Consider the following 23,209-nt stretch of genomic DNA (forward strand, 5'->3'; position numbering starts at 1 on the left):
AGACTGACTTTTGCTTTTATTTTATGAGATCAGTATTACTATCCCTGACTGTTTCACTTCATCTGAAGCATAATATATTTTGTATTTACTTTTACCTATCTGTATCTTTGTTTCAAATATGTCTTGTGTAACCACCATATTGTAGGATTCTGGTTTTTGATCTATTCTGCTATATGCTTCCCTTTTATGTGACAGTTATTATAATTTATATTATATAGATTTGCTAAAATAGCAAAGAAAGGGGTGGCTAAGTGGTGCAGTGGATAGAGCACTGGCCCTGGAGTCAGGAGTACCTGAGTTCAAATCCGACCTCAGACACTTAATAATTACCTAGCTGGGTAGCTTTGGGCAAGCCACTTAACCCCAATGCCTTGCAAAAAAATCTATAATAAAATGAAATCAAATAAAATTGCAAAGAACATGATGATGTTCTTGAAATTAATTCTTTTGCACTAGTCAGGTCACTGCATAAGTTAAATCATATGAAATAAGAGTAAAATATGGTCTTTAAAACATTTTTAAAGTAATTATTACCAAACACTTTTCAAAAAATCATTTATACATTCATTCTTTTTCTTTGACTTTTAAAAAATAATTCAACAAGTTATTTTCTTAAATATAAATAAAACACATATAATGGTGAAGCTTACATAAAAAAATCTTAAAAACTTTTTCAGAATCTTCTGCATTTTTGGTTCTCAGTTGTCAAAATATCATTTTACTTTTAGAAACCAATTTTTTTTTAAAATTAAGAACAAGAGTCAGGTACCATATATTTACCTTCTTCATGATTGCTTTCAGGGGAAGAACTTTGCAATACTCATTCAAGTAATGACAATAACTTATTATCTGCTAAGCATTTTCCAATTATTATCTCATTTTATCCTCACAACAATCCTGATAGAAAGCTGTTGTTATTATCCCTATTTTACAACTCAGGGAATTGTGTCACCCTTAACTGATAATTGATGTTTATATTTTAATAATTTCTATGAATATTCAAAATACAAATGTGCTTGCTTTCTGCTTGAAATTTGGGCAGATTGGGGCAGCTAGGTGGCATAGTACAATAGCACTGGCCCTGTAGTCAGGAGCACCTGAGTTCAAATCTGGCAACAGACACTTAATAATTACCTAGCTGTGTGGCCTTGGGCAAGCCACTTAACCCCATTGCCCTGCAAAAAAAACAACTAAAAAAAAGAAATTAGGAACATCTGTTATGGTCTGTCAGAAATATACTTTTGCAACTATTAGTCTTAGAGACGTTCAATCAACCTTTGCTCTTCCAGGTTTTTTTGCTACCTTAAACTGAAAAGACTCAGCTAATTATAGCAATACGCTATGCATTTAATACATTAGTTAACATAATAATGATTTACATTGTCTTTTATTGTCTATTCCTACATTCTTTATTCCATTTATTCATCAAACACTCTATATTTAAGATATCTTGATAAGCCCTAAAGGAAATTTAAAAAACATAAATGAAAAGAATAACAAAAATATATGAGTGCAAATTTCACAATTTTTACCCTGTCCTTGCTATACTGGTGTGGCTTATTTTTTAGATCACATAGTGATGATTTTCTGAATTATATGGAATATCTGTTTAGGTTTGCCAAATTTGGTATTTTTTTCAAAATGCCCTTATACTTAGTTTTCTTGAGACTCCTGTGTGATGATATATGTGAATCATTGTATAAATTCCAAAATATATACATATTTTTATGGATCCATACCAATTATGATTATTATACTGATACTTAACCAAATTTGAGAAGTTCAAAGAATCTGAGAACTAGTTGCATCAGTTCTTTTGTTTATTCATTCTGAATCTATTAATCTCCTAATGAGTGCAAAGTATTATTAGTAGGGTCTGATGAAGATAAAAGATTATTATTATTATTCATATGGGATAATATTTGGCAATATTTTCATCCAGAACCCATATCTTGGGCAAATAGCAAAGACTATATAGCTATAATTTCCTTGATGGGGTTGAAGGCAGAGAGAGGAAAGGAGCCATGTTATGTTATTTCTGCTTCAATTTTTAAATATAAGAGAAAAAATGTCTGGATAGGCATTTTAATATAGAAAATGAAGTTTACTATATAATCCTCCATTTTATCATTTTTTAAACTGTGATTGCTACTTCATTGCTGTTGTCAACCTCTGTTGAGGCTGACAAGAAAAATGAGATTGTCTACAAAATTAGACAAGCTGTTTGACAGGAACTTACCATCTTAGCATGCTATTTTATGGGCACCAAGGGGTTGAGTTAAAATGAGGAATTTAATAATTTTTAAAGAATAAATTGAAAATTGAACAAGCTGAAGAGAAAGTTAAAAAGGAGAGTACAAATTGACTACTTAACTGAAAGAGAAAAGAAGGGAAAACATAGTTAAACCTAAGGAAAGGGATGACAAATAAGGAGAGGCTAATGACTGAAAATATAGAGAAAACTGCTAGTGGGTTTAGAATTGACTTAAAGAAGCAGTAAGTTAGTATAATAAAGACACTAAAATCTTTACTAAAGAAAAGGGGGGGAAACCAATTCAGAAAAGAAAATGGTATGAGAAAAAATATTGGGGGCAATTTAAACCTAAATTCCATAACTTAAAAAATGGATGACAAAGAGTATCATATTGGATAACAAAACAAAAGTACAAAATATTGCTTACAAGAAGCACATCTAAATAGTAAAACTATACAAAGAATAAACATAAGGAGGTATGTATCATGTGAATACAAAAAATGAGAGCTAAAATATTAGATAAAGCATAAACAAAAATTCATAAAGAAGAAATAAAGAAGGGGACCATATTTTGCAAGCAGAAATTATAGACAACCAATAATTATCAATTTAAACTTATGATCCCTAAATGCTTTAGCATTGAAATTCAAAAGGATTACTTACTGAATGACAAGAAAATGAAGACAATGATACAATAGTGGTAGGATAAATCTAAAAGAAATGTAAACAAAAGATAAAATATAGACTTGAACAAGTTTCTAATGGGATGACATCCAAAAGACTTGTGGTATCTTTTAAATGAAGATACTATAAAATATGCATATTATATATCACCATATGAAAGTTTTTCAGAAATTGTCTGGTTTAGGGCACTGATGTATTGCAAATAAATGTAAGAAAAATAGACATGATAAACACAACCTTTACAGACAATGGCTCAATAGAGTTGTTTTTAGGGATCACAACACTCACACAAACACACATGCACATACACACAAAGATATATATATATATATATATATATATATATATACACACACACACACACACACACACACACACACACACACACACACACACAGAAACTCAGACGGAGATTTGAGAATATAATCCTAATTAATTTGTGTCACAGAAAAAAATCATATAAGAATTGGCAATTATGCATAAGAAAATTACAATAAATCAACATGCCAGAATTGCTTGGATAAAACTAAAGCAGTCTTTAAGGGGAAATATCCTTACAAACATACATTAATAAAATGGAAATGAAGATTAGTGAACTTATTATGAATTTTAATTGATATTTTATTTTTCCAGAAGCATATTTTGAAATATTTTCAACATTCATCCATATGCCTTTGAATATTTTTAAGTTACAGAATTTGCTTCCACCCTCTCTTTGAACCCCTTTCCTTTCAGTGGAAAAGAGACAGGTAAATATTTTACATACACATTTGTGTTAAATAAATTTACACATTAGTTATTTTTTGTATGAGGAATTAGGGTTAAGGGAAAGAAACACAAAAGATATATATATATATATATATATATATATATATATATATATATATATATATATATGTGTGTGTGTGTGTGTGTGTGTATACATATATATGTATATATATACATATATATATATATATATATGTATATATAAGAGAATGTAGTGTTCATTAGATTCTGAAGGATTTTTTTGTTTGTTTTTAGTCATTTAAATGGGGATAGTATTGCCCGTAGCCAATTTTCTAGAGTTGTTCTGTCTCTGAAATTTTGAGAGCAGCTGCATCCATCAGGATTGATCATCTTATAATATTGCTGTTAATGTGTACATTGTTCTCTTACTTTTGTTCCCTTCTCTCAGCATCAAATCCTATAATTCATTAAATGCTTCTCTACAGTCTGACCATTTATGGTTTCTAAGAGAACAAAAGTATTTCACAATATCCATGTACCATAACTAGTTTAACCATTCTCCAGTTGATAGGCATCCTTTCAATTTCAAATTCTTTGCCACTACACAAAGAAATGTAATGAATATTTTGGATCATGTGGGACTATTCTCATTTTTTATGATTTTTTTCTGGAAAAAAAACGTAGCATTGGAATTGCTGGGTCAAAAGGAATGAACAGTTTTATTGCTCTTTGGACATAGTTCCATATTGCTCTCCTGAATGGTTAGAACATTTCATAACTCCCCCAGCAAATGCATGAATGTCCCATTCCTCCCACAGCCTCTCTAAAATTGACCATTTTTCCTTTTTGTCCTCTTAGCCAATGTGTTAGGTGTGAGGTGATACCTCAGGGTTGCTTTAACTTACATTTTTCTAATCAATAATGATTTGGAGCATGTTTTTGAATAATTGTATATATAGCTTTAATTTCTTCATTTGAAAACTGTCTATTCATAGCTTTTGACCATTTAGCAATTGGAGAATGACTAGTAACCTTATAAATTTGATCCAGTTCTCTATATATTTTAGAAATGAGACCTTTAACAGAACTCCTAGTTGTGAAAAATTTTGCCAGTTTTCTACTTTCCTTCTAATTGTGGAAGCATTGTTTTTATCAGTAAAAATCCTTTTTAATTTAATATAGTCAAAATTTTCTATTTTGAAGTTTATAATTTACTCTCTTTCTTACATGTCACAAATTTATTCTATTTCAATAGATCTAATAGAGTTTTTCCTTGTTCTATTAATTTATCTATGGTATAGCCCTTAATGTCTTAATATTGTACAGATTTTGATCATTTCTTATAGGGTGACAGATATGGGTATACACCTAGGATTTGTCATACTATTTTACAATTTTCCCAACAATTTTTGTAAAATGGTGAATTCTTACCCCCAAACCTAATGTCTTTGGGTTTGTAAAACAGTAGATTACTGTAGCCATTTACTACTTTCTGTTTCTTTTGAACCTATCCTAATCAACTGATTCATTATTCTATTTCTTAGCCAGCACCAGGCAGTTTTGATGACTGCTGCTTTCATATATAGTTTTAGATCTCATAGAGCTAAGCCACCTTCCTTTATATTTTTTTCATCAATTCACTTGATATTATAGAACTGTTGTTTGTTGCTTCAGTTGAAATTTGTTATTATTAAATTAAATTAAATTAAATGCTATTATTAAATTACATATTCAGTGCCATAACCAAACTTGCTGGTAGTTTGGTTATGGCACTGAATATGTAATTTAATTTGACTAGAATTGCCATTTTTATTATATTAGCTTGACCTAACCATGAGCAAGTAACATTTTTCCATTTATTTAAATCTGACTTTATTCAGGTGAGAAGTACTTTATAATTATGTTCATACAGTTTGTGGGTCTGTCTTCAGGGTTAGATTCCCAAATATTTAATGTTGTCTATAGTTACTATAAATGGAAATTCTCTTTCTATCTCTTCTTTTTGGACTTTGTTGTCCATATATAGAAATGCTGATGACTTATGTGGGTTTACTTCACATCCTGAAACTTTGCTGAATTTATTAATTGCTTCAAGGAGTTTTTAGATGATTTTGTTGGGTTCTCTAAGTATAGCATCATATCATCTGCATAAAGTGAAAGCTTTGCTTCCTTATTGTCAATTTTCATTCCATCCATTTCTTTTTCTTTTATTATTGCTAAAGCTAATATTTCTAGCAATATATTGAATAATAATGATGATAATGGGAATCCTTGTTTTACCCTGATCTTGCTGAAAATGCTCCATGTATATCGCCATTACATATACTATTTGTTGATGGTTTTAGATAGATGCTCCTTATTATTTAAAGGAAAATTCCATTTATCCCTAAACTTTCTTGTTTTTTTATATGAACGAACTTTATCAAATATTTTTCAGCATTTATTGAGATAATCATATGATTTCTGTGGATTTTGCTATTGATATGTTCAATTATTTTGAGTGTTTTCCTAATATTGAACCATCCCTGCCTACCTGGTATAAATTTTATGTGATCATTGTTCATTATCCTAGCAATAACTTGTTGTAATCTCATTGCTAAAATGTAATTTAAGATTTTTGCCTCAATATTCATTAGGGAGATTGTTTTATAATTTCCATTGTCTGTTTTGATTCTTCCTGGTTTGGGTATCAGCACTATGTTGGTTTCATAAAAGGAATAAGGCTGAACTTCTATTTTTTTTAACAGTTTATGTAGAATATTAATTGTTCTTTAAATGTTTAGTAGAATTTTCTTGTCAATCCATCTAGACCTAGAGACGTTTTCTTAGGGAGTAAATTGTTGATTTCTTCAACTTATTTTTCTGAAATTGGCTTATTTAAGTATGTCATTTCCTCTTCTCTTAATCTTGGCAGTTTTTGTTTATGTAAATATTAATCAATTCATTGAGGTTATCAAATTTATTGGCCTACAGTTTGGAAAAATAACTCTGAATTATCTCTTTAATTTCCTCTTCATTAGTTAGTGCACCCTTTGCATTTTTAATACTGATAATTTTGTTATCAGCTTTATTTTTTATCAGATTAACTGACAGTTTATGTATTTTTATGGGCTTTCTTATAAAACCACTATTAGTTTTATTTATTAGACCAATGCTTTCTTGCTTTCAATTTTAGAAAGCTCTCTCTTGTGTTTCAGAATTTCTAATTTGGTATTTAAGTGGGGATCTTTTTTATTTTTTTCTAGTCTTTTTAGTTGTATACCCAATTCATTGACCTCCTTTTTCTCTACTTTATTCATATAAATGATTAGAGATATAAAGTTTCCTGTCAAAACTGCCTTGGCTACCTCCCATAAATTTGGATATGATGTCTCATTATTAGCATATTCTTGGATAAAATTATTGATTATTTCTATGATTTGCTTTTTGATTCACTCATTATTTAAAATTAAGTTATTTAGTTTCCATTTTGTTTTTGGTTTCCCTTCCCATGACCATTTATTACATGTAATTTTTGTTGCATCATGGACTGAGAAGTAGGCATTTATTACATCTGCCCTCTGTATTTGATTATGAGGATTTTCTGCCCTAGGGCACGGTCAATTTTGGTACAAATGTCATGTGCTGCCAAGAAAATATGTATTCTTTTCTATTCCAATTAAGTTTTCTCCAGGGAGTCACTCATATCCAGATTTTCTAAGATTTCATTCATCTTCCACCTTCTTGTTTATTTCATGGTTATATTTATCTAGTTGTGAGAGATGGTTGTTACTAGGCTTTTTATATAGGAATTTGAATGCCATAAGAGGTGCATATATGTTTAAGAATTATATAGTATCATAACCTATGGCAACTTTTAAGAAGATGTATTTTCCCTCTTTATCCCTTTTAATGAGATTGACTTTTGCATTTACTTTGCCTGAAATCAGGATCTCTACCTTGATATTTTTTTTTAGGTTTTTTAAAGGCAATGGGGTTAAGTGGGTTGCCTGAGACCACACAGCTAGGTAATTATTAAGTGTCTGAGACCAGATTTGAAACCAGGTACTCCTGACTCCAGGGCCAGTGCTTTATCCACTACGCTACCTAGCCACCCCTTACCTTGATATTTTTTACTTCAGCTGAAGGATAATATATTTTGCTCCATTCTTTTAACTTTAAGTTGTGTGTATCTCCCTGCTTCTTTCTTGTAAATAAAGTATTGTAGGATTCTGGTCTTTAATCTATTCTGCTATCCATTTTTGTTGTATGGGATAGTTCATCCCATTTACATTTACAGTTAAGATTACTAATCTGTATTTCCCTCCACACTATCTTTCCCCATTTATATTTTTATCTTTCCTTTTCTTTTATTCCTCCTTACAAGATTACTGCCTTTCCCCTTTAATTTGTCTTTTAAAATTTAACTTTGCTTATTTTCACTCATAATTTTGATTTCTATTTTCTCATTCCCTTCTTCCCTTATCATTTCTTTTACCACCACTCCCCTTACCTGTAGAATAGGATAGATTTATTAAACCCAAGTGAGAATGTATCCTATTCTCTCTCTGGGTCAAATGTACTAAATAGAATTTACTCAGTGTTCACACCCCAACTTCCTTAACTCTAAAATATAAATTTATGTGCCTCTTTACCTGGGGTTATTTTTCTTTCAGGTACTATTAATCAGGTATCATCAATCACAGCTTGATTAATTGCTTGCTAGATGAGCTCAAAGTTTTATCAAAGTCCATTTGATTGATTGATTGTTTGATGAGCAGCATTGCCTCAAAGTCACTGTGTACCCTCCCCTCTTATGTCTCATTAGAATTACACTTATTAAGAGTCTTGCACTGCATCATGTTATAATCATTTTTACCTTTTAAAGAAACCTCCAAGGTCACACAATTCTCATGAGCCAAATTATCATCTAAAACCAAATCATTTTATGATCTTTTTGTACTCCTCACCCCTAGCATATCTTCTCCCATGCTTCCTCCCCTCCCTGCCCAGGATACCTAACCCTTTGGTCAGTAAAGTATGGATTAAATACAACTCTGATTTAATTAACTGTAAAAATCTCACTCCTGCCTCTCTCCCCATCCAGGGTACTTAGCCTCTTATTAAGTAAAGCATGGATTAAATCCAACCCTAATTTAATAAACTATAAGAATCTGAAAGGACTCTAAATACTGGGTCTCTCTCTTAATGTCTCACTTAAGAACTTTACAATTGATTGTAGGTTCTGTGAGACATTGACTCAACACCCCCCAACTTATGTTACCCTCAAAAGAGAAAGTGCTAAGTTTTGTGAGCACATCAGTTAAAGTATATCAAAGGAAACTGAGAAATATATCTTGAGTAAACACCTCTGCTTTTCATTAGGACTTTTTGTCTCAAACTTATCATCTTGAACCTCTTCAATGGAGAAACAAGATCCAATCATACCCATATACTCCAAGTATAATCTTTTCATTTATATTCTACCCTTTAATTATCCTAAGAGAAGCACACTTCTCAAGAATTATAATTGTTACATTTTTTCCCTTTTAGAATTGTATACAATTTGATGTATTTGACTTGACAAGCATTTTTTTTGTTTTGTTTTGTTTTGGTCTTTCCACTTTTCAGTTACGTTTTCATCCATTTCTTGAGTGGTGTATCTGGTGATTGAATTTTCTGTTCTGTTCTGTTCTGTTCTGGTTTTGTTGTCAGAAAATTTTGGAAGTCCTCTATTTTGTTGAATATCCATCTCTTCCCCTGACAGTATATGCTGAATTTTGCAGGGTAGTAAATTTTTGGTTGTAATTCCAGGTTCTCCAACCCGTCAATGTTGAGGCCAATAGCACGTGTGTGAATCTGATAATGTTTATTTTATTAAAATTGTTTCCTTTTCTGCTACAGGCAGAATTTTCTCCTTTAGTAGAGTTTTGTAATTTGGCTATATCAGAACTTGGAGTTTTTATCCTGGGGTTTATTTCTGGAGGGGTTCTGTGTATTCTTACAATTACTATATTGTCTTTTTCTTCTAGCATACTTGGATAGTTTTTCCTGATAAATTCCTGCATGATATTTTCCAGGTTCATTTTTTGATCTAGACTTTCCAGTAGTTTGATAATTTGAAACTTATCTCTTCTGGATCTATTTTCCTTGTCATTTATTTTTCCTAAAACGTCCTTTATATTTTCTTCAACTTTTTCAATCTTTTTTATTGTATCTGATGGAATCTTGCAGTCAATGGATTCATTGGTTTCTCCAAGTATCTTTTATGTTTCCTTTTCCAGTTGCTTACTTTAACTTTAATTTTTTTTATTTATTTAAGGCAATGGGGTTAAATGACTTGCCCAAGGTCACACAGCTAGGCAATTATTAAGTGTCTGAGGCAGGATTTGAACTCAGGTGCTCCTGACTCCATAGCTAGTGCTCTATCCACTGCACCACCTTGCTTCCCATATTAATTTTTACTTTGGATGGAATTGATTTCTTTAATCATTTTTCATGACTCATTCCTTTTTTTTTTTTTGCTTTCCTTTCTCCTCTCTTATCTGGTTTGAAATTCTTTTATAAGTTTTTCTGTGATTTTTTTAATTTGAATCCAATTCATATAATCTTTTGAGACTTTCACTGTGAGTAATTTTTTACTGTTTTCTTCTAACATGGCATTGTATTGTAGTCATCATTATTTGCCATTTTTCTGTATAGTGAGCCCACTTTAAGTTTCATTACTCCTCTTTGATGTTTTAGCTCTGCTCCTGGGATTATAGAACCAGGTTTTTCACGCTCAGGCTAAGGTCTGATCCCTGGCTTGTCCTTGACCAGGATGTCGCCTATGCAGTCTAAGCCTTGCCTCTGCAGAAGTTTATTACCTTGTTTATGTCCAAATTCTGCCTCTGTACTGGTTTGTTCCCAACAGAGTCCTGCCTTTTTCCCTGGGAATCCTAGGATTCAAACTTTGGGTTTGGAACACACTCTTCTGATTTGCTATCTAGCATCCAGGACCTATGCTGTTGTCAAGCTGTTGGAATATGGTCTACACCTAGCTTAAAACTTCCCACTGGCTTTCCCTTTCTATAGTAGCTTGGCTTTATTTCCCTTTTCTGCAAAAGAGACAGACCTTCATTGAAGATCCTCCACTTTGTCTACTCTTGAAAGCTTAATGGATCTTCTCTTTTTTTTGGTGGGATCTATAGAAATAATATCAGTTCAGAGGCTTCATTTATCTTTGGTCAGGAAAAGCTCTGTGAGCATGTTACCTACATTGCTACCATCTTAGCTTCTGATTACACAGTTTAAAAATTAGATAGAGACTTCCAGCAAAGTTGGCAGAGAGAAGACAGGCACAGTTCGAAAGTCTTGTGATCTTTCCCCATCTATGATATGAAACAAAGCTCTTAACAGAAATCCAATCCACAAAACCCAGAAAGAAAAGCCAGGAGAAAGAACATCTATTTCAGGATTTGTTTCCTGTGGTCCTGGATGAGTTCAGGTGCAGGGGGCAGACCAGGCTCACTAGCAGTGGGGCTGGAGCGCAGAACCCTGAGAGCCTGAGAGTCCGACCTGCTTGATCAGCAGAGCTAGAGGCTAGTCGACCAAGGGGGCTTGGGTCAACTAGGGAATAGAGGTATTAGTGTTGGTACTGACCAACTGGAACTTGCCAACAGAGTTGGGGGGAGAATTCCAGTGCAGGAGAGCTGAGGAAACCATCCCTGGGCTCCTCTGGTCTGAGAAACTCGGTGTCCATTCCTCCATTATGGCTGAAGTCTCTTCCCAGAACAAACAAATTACAGACTACTTCTACCCCAGGCACAGGTATGTGAGCAAAAAACCAGCACAGCTCACAACAGGAAGGGGCATAACCTCACCCCAGGGTTGAGCCCACCACTGACTGAAGACAAAAGGATTTACCAACTTCAATCAGGACCTCCAGGCTAAGGGAGATGGCCTCAATCAAGGTCAGAGACACTCCAGAGAAAACAACCAGCAACTCCTATTGGCCAGCTGGAGAATTTGCACTATGAGCAAATCCTATTGCAGCCCCTACTGGCCAGCCAGGGATATTGCAATCAGTGAGTAAAGCCTCTAGGGATCACAACACCAAACCTATGAATGAGCCCCTGCCCAAATCAAGGTCTTAGCAAAATGAAGAAAGGTCCAAAGAAAGGTGTAAAAATAGAAAAATTCTTGGAAGGAAAACACCCAATTCAGAGAGACCCAGAACCTCTGAGGAGACTATGATCTGGTCAGTAGCACAAAAAAGACTTCCTTGAAGAAATAAGGAAGGAGTTTAAAAATCAATTGGAAAATGTGGGAAAAGAAACCCAAGAAAAGATTAACACCTTGCAACAAGAAAACAAATAACTGGAAAATACAATTGGACAGATACAAAATGAGAATTATTCTCTCAGATCCTAAATTGGGCAAACGCAAAAAGAAAACAATTCTCTCAAAACCTCAATTGGTCAAATTGATAGCTCTTTCAAAAATAAATTAAAAAAACTCTTTTCTAAAAATAGGAATGGTGTTTGCAGAAAGTAATGACTTTATTGGACAGCAAGAGCCTGTTAAACAAAACCAAAACAGAAAAAATAGAAGAAAATGTAAAATACTTAATCACAAAAATCACTGACCTTGAGACTAGATCAAGGAGGGCAACCTGAGAATTATTGGACTTCATGAAAACGTTGAAGAGGAAAAAAAGGCTGGACTTAATATTACAGGATCTAATGATGGAAAATTGCCCTGATATCACGGAACCAGAGGGCAAAGTAGTCATTGAAAGAAGGCATCCATCCTCTCCAGAAAGAGATCTTAAAATGAAAACACCAAGGAATTCTGAAGCGAAATTCCAGAACTATCAGATAAAAGAGAAAATCTTGCAAGCAGCCAAAAAGAAACAATTTAAATATCAAGGAGCCACAGTAAGAATTGTTCAAGACCAGGTTGCATCAACAGCAAGGGAAGAAATAGCAAGGGTGCTTGGAATGTAGCCAAGAAACCACTATCCAGAAAAGCTGAGCATTCTCTTTCAGGGCAAAAGATGGACATTTAACAAAATGGAAGAATTCCAAAAATTCCTGATGAAAAGACCAGAGCTAAATATAAAATTTGGACATCAAACAGGAGGTTCAATAGACACAAGAAAAGGTAAAAAGGGGGGTTAATAAAAAAACTGCTATCCAATAAGTTGAAACTTGCTATAACCCAGCATGGGAAAAAAAAATTCTCAGAACCCTTGAGAATTGTAACTCTAACAGAGAGAATATACCTAGCCAGAAGTGATGGACCCTCATGACTTACCCATGAGACTGCTATCCAGTGGGAAGAAACTGGCTATAACCCTACTTGGAAGAAAGACTCTAATGATTCTTAAGAACTGTAACTCTTTTAGACAGAATGTACTTAGCTAGAAGTGATGGGCACTCAGAATTTTCCATGACTCAGATAGAATGATTTAAAAACACCTCCTCCTTAAAAAGGGGGACAGGAAGGAGACAGGAGGAGGGAGTGGACTGAAAGGAATAAATGTCATTATATTAAGAGAGGAAAAAACACATGGTAATAGAGGGGAAGAAGGGAGGAGATGAGAAATACCTGAATATTCTCATCAGACTTGGCTTAAAGTTAACTTAAGTACATACTCAGTTAACTTAAAAAGCATCATACCTTTCAAGTATCAAAAGGGGAAGAGTGGAGGGCAGACAGATAAGGGGAGGGGGAGGAAAAAAGGGGAGGAAAAAGGGGGGGACAAACAAAAGGAAGGCAAAGGGAAAGGGAAAAAGGGAAAGGAGAAAGAAAAGGGAGGGTTGGATATAGGAGGGCATACACACTGAAGGGTGTAGTATTCAGAACCAAAATATTGGGGAATATGGATAAGTGGGAGGGAAAGGGGGAAAAATACAAACAGAGGGAAGACAGCATGGAAGACAAAAAAGAGTTAGCAATTATAACTTTGAATGTGAATGGGATGAACTCTCCCTTAAAACATAGGCCAATAGCAGAGACAATTAAAAACCATATTCCTACAATATGCTGCTTACAAGAAACTCATTTGAAGCAGAGAGATACATATAGAGGTAAGGAAAAAGGTTGGAGCAAAATATATTTTGCTTCACTTGAAATGAAAAAAGCAGGGGTAGTAATCCTTATCTCAGACAAAGCAACTGCAAAAATAGATATTGTTAAAAGAGATAAGGAAGGAAACTATATCCTCCTAAAAGGTACCATAGGCAATAAAGTAATTTCAATACTGAATACAGGAAGACATAGACAGCAAAACTCTACTAGAGGGCGAACTCAACCTCCAGCTTTCAGATCTAGATAAATCGAATCATAAAATAAACAAGAAAGAACTTAAGGACATAAATAGTTTGATAGAAAAACTAGATATAATAGATTTGTGCAGGAAATTGGATGGGGATACAAAGAAATATACCTTTTTCTCTGTAGTACATGGCAATTATACAAAAATTGACCATGTACTAGGGCATAAAAACATAATGATCAACTGCAGAAAGGCAGAAATAGTGAATACATCTTTCTCAGATCACAATCATATGCAATATTGGGCCAGTGAGATATAGAGCCAGAACTAAGAGGAAACTGAATAAGCTCATTTTAAAGAATGAGTGGATCAAACAACAAATTATAGGAAGAATTAATTATTTTATCCTAGATAATTACAATAATGAAACAATATACCACAACCTATGGGATTCACTCAAAGCAGCTTCGGTGATATATCTTTAAATGCTTACATGAATAAATTAGAGAAAGAAGAAATTAATGAATTAAATAATCAACTAAAAATTAGAGGAAAGAACAAATTACAATCCCCAATTAAATAGAAAATTAGAAATTGTAAAAATTAAAGGAGAAATTAATAAAAGCAAAAGCAAAATGCAAAAAATGTATTGAATTAATAAATAAAACCAAAATTTGGTTTATCAAAAATTGATAAATCTCTAGTCAATGTGATTAAAAAAAGAAAGAAAAAAATCAAATTGTGAGTATCATGAATAAAAAAAGTGAACTCACTACCGATGAGGAGGAAATTGAAGTAATAATTCGAGATTATTTTACCCAACTTTATGCCAATAAATTTGACAATCTAAGTGAAATGGATGAAAACGTACACAAATATAAATTGCCCGGGTTAAATGAAGAGGAAATTAAATACCTAAACAAACCTATCTAAGAAAAAGAAATTCAACAAGCCATCATTGAACTCCCTAACAAAAAAATCCCAGGGCCTGATGGATTCATAATTGAATTCTACCAAACATTTAAGGCACAATTGTTTCCAATTCTATATAAATTCTTTTGAAAAATAGGGGAAGACGGAACTCTGCCTAACTCTTTATATGAAACCAATATGGTGCTGATAACTAAACCAGGAAGAGTTAAAACAGAAAAAAGAAAATTATAGATCTACCTCCCTGATGAATATAGATGCAAAAATCTTAAATAAAACCTTACCAAAGAATTACAACAAGTTATCACTGGGACAATACATTATCATCAACTAGGATTTATCCCAGGAATGCAGGGTTGGTTCAATATTAGGAAAACTGTTAGTATAATAAATTATATGAACAACAAACGTATCAGAAATTATATGATCATATCAATAGATGCTGAAAAAGCTTTGGACAAAATACAGCACCCATTCCCACTAAAAACACAAGAGAGTGTAGGAATAAATTGACTGTTACTTAGAATAATTAGCAGCATCTATCTGAAACCATCAACAAGCATTATATTCAATGGGGAGAAGCTAGAGGCATTCCCAATAAGATCAGGGATGAAAACTAGATGTGCATTATCACCACTAGTATTCAATATTGTATTATAAATGATAGCTTTAGCAGTTGGAGAAGAAAAATCAATTGAAGGAATTAGAATTGGGAAGGAAGAAACAAAAATCTTACTCTGCAAATGCCTTGATGGTATACCTAGAGAATCCCAAGAAATCATCCAAAAAAACTACTGGAAAAAATTAGTCATCTTAGTAAAGTTGCAGGGCATAAAATAAACCTTCATAAATCCTCAACTTTTCTATATATGACCAGCAAGGAAGAGCTGGAAAGAGAAATTCCATTCAAAGTAACCTCAGACAATATAAAATACCTGGGAGTCTATTTGCCAAGGCAGACTTAGAAACTTTTTGAAAACCATTATAAAACACTTCTCACACAAATTAAATCAGATTTAAATAACTGGGCAAACACCAACTGCTCATGGATAGGTAGAGCTAATATAATAAAAATGACAATTCTATCAAAACTAAACTTCATGTTTGGTACCACAACAATAAAAATTCAAAAAAATACTTTAACAGTTAAAAAACATTGAAAGTAAATTCATATGGAGAAATAAAAAGTCAAGTATTTCCAGGGATTTAATGGAAAAAAATTACAAAAGGAGGGGTGGCTTAGCCCTACCAATCTAAAATTATATTATAAAGCATCAGTCATCAAAACTGTCTAGTATTGATTAAGAAATAGAGTGGTGGACCAGTGGAATAGATTAGCTGCAATAGCAGGATATGATTACAGTAATCTGTTGTTTGATAAACTCAAAGAGTCCAGCTATTGGGATAAAAGTCTCTCTTTGATAAAAATTGCTGGGAATATTGGAAGTTAGTATGAAAGAAACTTAGATTAGACCAATACCTCACATCCTATACCAAGATAGAATCAAAATGCTTACAGGATTTTGACATAAAAAACAAAATAATAAGCAAACTAGAAGATTGAGGATGAGTTTACCTGTCAGATCTCTGAAAAGGGAAGCAATTTATGACTAAGGAAGAGATGGAGAACATCACTAAAGATAAACTAGATGATTTTGATTACATTAAAAAAAGCTTTTGCATAGAACAAAACACTATAACCAAAATCAAAATAAAGTAGCAAACTGGGAAACAATCTTTACAACTAATATTTCTGACAAAGGACTCATTTGTAAAACATACAGAGAACTGAGTCATATTTTTTTAAAAAAAAGCCAGTTCCCCAATTGACAAATGGTCAAAGGATATGCAAGGGAAATTTACAGATGAGGAGACCAAAGCAATCGATAGTCATATGAAAAGTTGCTCTAAATCATTACATATTAGAAAAATGCAAATTAAAGCTTCTCTAAGGTACCACCTCACAATTCTCAGACTGGCCAATATGACCAGAAAGGATAATGATCATTGTTGGAAATGTTGTGAGAAATTTGGGACACTATTACATTGTTAGTGGAGCTGTGAACTCATCCAAACTTTTTGGAGAGAAATTTGTAACTACACCCAAAGGGCAACAAAAATGTGCATACTGTTTGATCCAGCAATATGACTACTGGGTCTATATCCTGAAGAGATGATGAAAAAAGGGTAAAAACATCAATTTTAAAAAAAAATATTCATAGCAGCCCTCTTTGTGGTGGCAAAGAATTGGAAATCAAGTAAATGTCCTTCAATTGGGTAATGGCTTATCAAACTGTGGTAGATGTATGTCATGTAACACTATTATTCTATTAGAAACCAGGAGGCAATTGGAATTCAAGGAAGCCTGGAGGCATTTGCATGAACTGATGCTGAGTGAGATGAGCAGTACCAGAAAAACACTATATACCCTAACAGCTACATGGGGGCAATGATCAACCTTGATGGACTTGCTCATTTCATCAGTGCAACAATAAGGGACAATTTGGGGCTGTTTGCATTGGATAATACCCTCTATTTGCAGAACATGAACTGTGGAGTTTGAACTAAGTCCATGGACTATTTCCTTTAATAAAAAAAAAATTGATATCTTATTTTCTGATCTTGTTATCTCTTATACTTTATGGTTCTTCCTTAAGGATATGATTTCTCTCTTATCACACTCAATTTGGATCAATGTATAACGTGGAAACATTGTAAAAACTGACAACTCACCTTTTGTTAGGGGTGGAGGGAGGGAAGTATGATGAGGGGAAAATTGTAAAACTCAAAATAAATAAAATCTTTAAAAATTTTTTTAAAAATTAGAAAACAAAGTTAGAAGTACAAAAGAGTCTGTAGTAAAAAATAAAAGAAAAATACATAAATCTGAGACTTTAATCTAGTTCTGAATCCAAGGCCAGTAGTCACAGTATACATAACAGGAAGAGCATTTTGTTCAGTGTAAGTACAGAATAATAACTCTGTTTTGTAACTTATTGGGAGTTAAAGTTGAATAAGGAGATTATTAGAACTCTTGAAATGTTAATGCTTTATTTAGCTTAATGTATTTTTTTATAAAGAAAATAATTACAAGCTACTATTTAGATCAATATTGTCTAAGGATAATTCCTCAAGGCCCTTTGAAAACATCAATTCATAATTTAAATTTACCCTTTTTGAATTGCAGCTGCAAAGTATTCACTCCTTGATCTTCACAAGGCAAAAATAATTTGAGGGTAATATCATCAGCACTGTTTGAGTGAAAATACACTGGTTCAGTTTCATAATGAAACACCATTCAGAATGTGACAATTCTTTTCCCTACAAATCATTCAAATTTGAAGTTCATGCTTCTGGTAGATAATTTCTTTCTGTTGCATTAACACTTACAATAGCTTTCATCAGAGACAGGCAAAGACAGAGACAAAGAGAAGGATAGAGACAGACATAGAGAAACAGAGAAAAAGAGGCAGAAAGAGGCAGAAACAGAGGCAGAGATATAGGGATGGAGACAGAGTCGGAGAGAGAGGGAGCAGACAGAGACAGAGTGGAGAGAGAAAGAGAGAGAGAGAGAGAGAGAAGAAAGGAGAGGGGAGATACAAAAATGAAGTAACAGTTAAGGTTAATAAATATAATCATGTTGGAAGACTCCTGCATGTTAAGCATATGTGAAGGTTGAACCTAATGAATATTTTGGAACCTATCTTAAAGAAAAGGGTATTCTCTTCCCTGTGCCCAATTGCATGATGACGAGGTAAGGTAAGGAAATCAATTTTTAAAATCATTTTATAGTAACTCATTTTTTAATCCCAAAAATATTATTTAAATTATATATGTATATATATATATATATATATATATATATATATATATATATACATGTCTGTGTGTGTGTGTGTGTGTGTGTGTGTGTGTGTGTGTGTGTGTAGTATGTATTTTTCTTGGTCTAGGCAGAGAACTGAAGTAGGAATCAATAGAATTTGTATCTGAAATCCTGCTTCAGAAACTGGTTTCCTATAAGACCTAAATCAAGTCATTTAACTTCTCTGTGTCTCAGTTTCCTTATTCTTAAAATAAGGAGGATAGATCTATTATCTCTCATGTCCCCCCCCCCCCCAACTCTAATCGTATACTCTGATTAACTTGAAAGAGTACGTACCTATTCCCTGCAACCTTTAGGATAAAAAAACAATTAATGGACCTTTTACATGATCTGTGGAATTGGGGAGGGAGGTTTAGTTTAGATGATTTTGACAGATTATTGAAACTCTAATATTCTGTTATCTTGTGATTTTTATAACTGAAAGAATCAAATGGAAATGGTTTTTTCCCTCCTTGAAACATCTTAGTGGAAACTCCCATCACCAGAACAGATTTGTAGCTTTTCTGATAGAAACATATTATTTTTTAGAAAAAGAGTAAATAAGTAGATAAGTGGAAATACAAATATTCATTAATTTAGCCTGATTTGGTAGAAGGGGCGGCTAGGTGGCGTAATGGATAAAGCACCGGCCTTGGAGTCAGGAGTACCTGGGTTCAAATCCGGGCTCAGACACTTAATAATTACCTAGCTGTGTTGCCTTGGGCAAGCCACTTAACCCCATTTGCCTTGCAAAAACCTAAAAAATAATTTAGACTGATTTGTGAAAAGCACAAAAATTCAACATATTGCTTCTAATACTATGAGGGCTTTCTCTGTTTCTTTTAGAACTTAAGTTTTATACTGCATATTAATTGAAGACTAATTGAACAAATTGCAGTAAGTGAATATAATGGAACATTATCTAACCTTATGGAATGATAAATGAAGAATTCAGAGGTATCTAGAAACACTTACCTATGTAGATGCAGAGGAACATGTAGTGAACCAAGAGAATGATATTAATGAAAAGACCAATAAAATAATGCTAACAGGCCAGAGGCCACTGCTGTGCTCATTTCAGAAAGAGTGGGTATTGGAGTAGAATTATAACTATCTCTTCCCTTAAATATTACTAGTCTGGAGAATATGATGGAGTTCAAACTAACTTTAGATTGGGATTCATTTTTAAGGGAAGAGAAGGACTCTTAAGTTTTACATCCAAGGGTTGACATTTTCCCACCAAATGCTACTTCCACAAAGAAACAGAATACATACTCAAGAATTTATCTAATTTACGTTACTCAGTAGCAAAATAGAGTGAAAGTAATATTAGAATAAATGCCAGGTAATAGAGAATGAAAGGTCTTTCTCCTTGGGAATGAGGCAATTCAGTTCAGCCAAGACAGAGAGTCTTAAATATCATCCTAGAGGGAGTTTCTCAAAATTAATAGAGTACCAAGCTTGGGGAGAAGGATACAATGGAGACTTCCAGCTCTTCTCTTGATAAGTGGTCTCCTTCGTCTTTTCCTCCAGCAATCTAAAATGGGGTAGGTATCATCCATCTTCTCTAGAAGTTGGATGCAGAAAAAAGACTGCCAAGCCTGAAGTAACTTATAGACTAGAAGAAAACTAAAAAGTTAAAAGAAAATTATAGACCTATCCTTGATTAATATAGATGAAAAAATCTTAAATAAAATCTAAGCAAAATAATTACAGAACGTTATCACTAGGATAATACATGTTGACCAAGTAGGATTTATCACCAAAATGCAGGGTTGGTTCAATATTAGGAAAACTGTTAGTATAATTAATTATATCAATAACAAACCTTTCAGAAATCATATGATTATATCCATAGATGCTGACAAAGCTTTTGACAAAATACAGCATCCACTCCAACTAAAAACACTAGAGAGTATAGGAATAAATGAATTGGTCCTTAGAATAATAAGCAGAATCTATCTGAAACCATCAACAAGCATTATATGCAATGGGGATAGGCTAGAGGCATTCCCAATAAGAGCAGTGGTGAAAAAAGGATGCCCATTATCATCACTACTATTCAATATCGCATTAGATATAATAGTTTCATGAATAAGGGAAGAGATATTGAAGGAATTAGAATTCGAGAGGAAGAGGCAAAACTCTCACTCTTTGCAGATGACAAGATGGTATACTTGGAGAATCCAAAAAAATCATCTAAAAAACTCCTAGAAATAATTAGCAACTTTAGAAAAGTCACAGGATATAAAACAAACCCTTATAAATCCTCAACATTTCTGCATACAACTAGCAAGATGCAGCAGAAAGAAATAGAAAGAGAAATCCCATTCAAAATAACCTCAGACAATATAAAGTGCCTGGCAGTCTACCTGCTAAGGCAGACTCAGAAACTTTATGAAAACAATCAGAGAACACTTCTCACACAAATAAAACCAGATTTAAATACCTGCGCAAATATCAACTGTTCATGGAGTGGCTGAGCTAATAAAATAAAAGTAACAATTCTACTTAAACTACTTATTTAGTGCCCTATTTATCAAATTTCCAAAAAATTACTTTAAGAAATTAGAAAAAAATTATAAGTACATATGGAGAAATAAAAAGTCAAGAATTTCCAGGGATTTAATGAAAAAAAGTACAAAAGAAGGTGGCTTAACCTTACCAGATCTAAAGGTATATTAGAAAGCACCAATCATCAAATCTGTCTGATGTTGGCTAGGAAACAGAGTGGAGGATCAGTGAAATAGATTAGGTGCAATAGCAGGAAGTGAAATTGGAAGTAAGTAGCTCACATCCTATACCAAGATAGGATTAAAATGGTTATAGGATTAAACATAAAAAGCAATATTATAAGCAAACTAGAAGATCAAGGAGTAGTATACCTGTCAGATCTATAGAAAAGAAAGCAGTTTATGACCAAGGAAGAGATGGAGAACATCATTCAAAACAAATTAGATAATTTTGATTACATTTAATTAAAACAGCTTTTGCACATACAAAACCACTATAACCAAGATAAAAAAAAATGTAGTAAATTGGGAAACAGTTTTTACAACTATTATTTCTGACAAAGGATTCATTTCTAAGATATAAATAAAACTGAGTCAAATTTTCAAAAAAAAAAAAAACCAAGCCATTCCCCTGTTTGACACATGGTCAAAGGATATACAAAGACAATTTATAGATGAGGAAATCAAAGTAATCCATAGTCATATAAAAATTGCACTAAATTACTACTTATAAGAGAAATGCAAATTAAAGCATCTCTGAGGTACCACCTCACACCTCTAAGCCTGCAAAGATGACCAGAAAGGACAATGATCAATGATGGATGGGATGTGGGAAATCTGGGACATTAATGCATTGTTGATGTGAGTTCATCCAACCCCTCTGGAGAGCAATTTGGAATTATGCCCAAAGGGCAATAAAAATGTACGTACCCTTTAATCCTGCAATACCACTACTGGGTATATACCCTTATGATATTTTGAAAAAGGGTAAAAACATGAATTGTTCAAAACTATTTATAGCAGCCCTGTTTGTAGTGGCAAAGAATTAGAAATTAAGTTAATGTCCTTCAGTTGCAGAATGGCTTAAAAAACTGCGCTATATGTATGTCATGGAACACTATTGGTCTATTAGGAACCAGGAGGGATGGGAATTCAGGGAAGCCTGGAAGGATTTGCATGAACTGATGCTGAGTGAGATAACCATAACCAGAAGAAAATTGTACACTCTAGCAGCAACATGGGTTTGATGAGCACCCTTTATGGACTTGCTCATTCCATCAGTACAACACTCAGGGACAATTTCTAGCTATGTGAGATGGAGAATACCATCTGTATCCAGAGAAAGAATTGTTGAGTTTGAACAAAGACCAAAAACTATAACCTTGAATTTAAGAAAAAACCTGGTATATTATTATATAATTTTGCTATCTCTTATACTTTATTTTTCTTCCTTAGGGATATGAGTTCTCTCTCATCACATTCAACTTAGATCAATTTATACCATGGAAACATGGGAAGGACTGAAGACTTCTGAAAGACTGAAAGACTTCTGTGGGGGTGGAGGGAGGGAAGCAATATTGGGGGGGGAATTGTAAAACTTAAAATAAATAAAAATCTTTCTTTAAAAAAGAGAAAATAGTATCTCATGGGATCTTTCACTTAGGCAGTTTGATTCTATAAAAATGAATTATCTCTTTTTATGTATTGTATAGCAGTTAATTTCAGGGTACATCTCTCTTGTTTCATTTGCTAATCAAATCCATTAATTTAATTGGTAGAAATTATAAGTTTGAAAGAAATGAACATGGGAGGATGTTTCTTTTTTAAGTATCTCAGAAGATTTATCTTCCTTTTAAAGTTACTTTTTACTAGAAAAATTCTAACGGGAGTTAATTTGGGTTCATTTCATCTCTTTACTTTAATTTTGTTATAAACAGTTATTTTCATTCTCTAAATCCATGATGGGGGATATGAAAATGTATTTGCCATCATCAGAT

This window comes from Macrotis lagotis, chromosome 5 (assembly GCF_037893015.1).
Source record: "Macrotis lagotis isolate mMagLag1 chromosome 5, bilby.v1.9.chrom.fasta, whole genome shotgun sequence".
Classification (NCBI taxonomy): Eukaryota; Metazoa; Chordata; class Mammalia; order Peramelemorphia; family Peramelidae; genus Macrotis; species Macrotis lagotis.